This window comes from Bison bison, unplaced genomic scaffold (genome assembly GCF_000754665.1).
Source record: "Bison bison bison isolate TAMUID 2011002044 unplaced genomic scaffold, Bison_UMD1.0 scf7180017864228, whole genome shotgun sequence".
Lineage (NCBI taxonomy): Eukaryota > Metazoa > Chordata > Mammalia > Artiodactyla > Bovidae > Bison > Bison bison.
Genome location: NW_011494800.1, coordinates 8,944,536 through 8,946,553, shown reverse-complemented (window position 1 = coordinate 8,946,553; position 2,018 = coordinate 8,944,536).

Below are 2,018 nucleotides of genomic sequence, written 5' to 3'. Positions count from 1 at the left end.
GGGGATTGCAGCAGCCTGTTGCCTTCTGGTTCTGGATGAAGGAAGCCTGCCTCTCTGCCTCCAGGCGGGGAGGGGCCGGTATGCAGCTCTCCTTTGGTATTTGCTCAATCCTTTGTTCTGTGAGAGGGTTAGAGCCTATCAAGGGAAAGTTCTCTTTCTACAATTAGGTGTGTATTCTTTCTGCAATTAGGTGTGTTTTTTTGTTTTTTTGGTTTGTTTGTTTTATGTTGCCTTCTAAGATTTGAAAACTCCCCACAGACCCACCTGTGAGAGGGCTTCCCACTGTGTAGAGACTTCTTCACAACTCCCTCTGCAGGACAGGTCTCCATCCCTAACTCTTTTGTCTCCCTTTTTGTCTTTTATATTTTGTCCTACCTCCTACTACATTTTAATTTTAACTGACGTGTATTGTTATAGTAGCATGTGCTTTCTTCTTACACTTCCATAGCCTCATTTTAAAGCACAACTTATTCTTTCATTTAATTTATACAGTCTCTTAATTTTCTGGTTTCATCTGATCTGATAGTTGACCCAAATCACAATTTTGAGCCAGAACACAAGAGATTTGATGTAGCTCTCTATCCTAGCTCAGCCCAGTCCAGTCAGCTGTGATGGCAGGGTTGGCCCAAAAAGGTGCAGAATATGGCTACTTAGACAGTAGGAAGTATGGACCTAAGGACCAGCATAGGTAGTTTAGTAACACATATGCCATTATACACAGCTACAAATACTCATGTGTACGTGCTGCTTGTTTTTAAATAATTGCCTGGATAAATTATATAATATCAATTAAACCATTTATTGATGGAAATTATGATTATTTAATGATGTAAAATATATTTATACAATTGGTTTATGTAAGAAAAATTGTGTTTTTTTTCCACATTTGGGAATACTTAATCCATTTGATTTTTAAAGTATTTCAAAATTTATATAATATTTATATTAATAGAGGTTGAGACTTATTTGGGAATGTTTTTATATTTCATTTATGCAACTAATTCATTGACATACAGATTTTAACAAATAAAAAGCATAATTGAAAAGAGATTAAATGTGGCTTAAGATAAAGAGGATGTGAATATCTTAGATTTGTTTTGTCAATTCAGGCTAATGTTGTTGTCTTTAACTGTTGTGTCTTTGATAAAATACATTTTTATGGCAATTTTATTCTGTTTGTACTTTGCAGCTGAATATTTCCATGTATTTGTAGCTTAGGGTAACAGTTCTTAGTACCAGGACTATCTACTTTAATTTGAATTAAAATTATCTCAAGACAAGTAAAGAAGATCTTCTCTTGTACTTTTCTAGTTCTATTCATCTGGATAACATATTATTGGATTTAATTATCCAGTCCAGATATCTATATGTGAAAAAAAACAAAAAACACACTAGAAGTCTTCAACTCAGGATGTTATGAGAATGATGATAAAATTTGTTGAGAATGTCAAACCAATTTTCCTAATGAGATCAACATATAATTGAATATAAAGAACTAAATAGATTCCGGCAGTTGTCTCCACTTCCTCCCCATTAAGGAGCTAGTGATAATATTTAACCACTGACTGAGAAAGTCCTTGTATTGGACCTAATTGTAACTTTCCTGGGTACCATGTAGTTTTTTTTTTTCTTTTCTGTACAGTTTCTACTCTGCAAAGATATCTTTTTTGCTCTTGCTAGTTTAAGCAGAAGAATTCGGTAAAAGGGCATATCTTCTGGATGACTGGAGGACCAGTCAAGAACCAAGGGTGATCAGCAGAGGCGAAAAGCCAAAGAAAGGGATGTTTCTGGATTCTGGTGCTTCTGAACACCTACTACCACTGTCCTTTCTCGTTTCCCATACTGCCCAGCAATAATCTCCATCGAATACATAGCTCTGAATTACTTCTTTTTTTTTTTTCTTTTTTGGAATTGTCAGAGTATAATGCTTGTAATTGCTACTAATAGTAATCATCTTTTTGTATATAGAATCTTATGAGAGGCTCTATATAAATTTAAATTAAGAATTATTATTATTA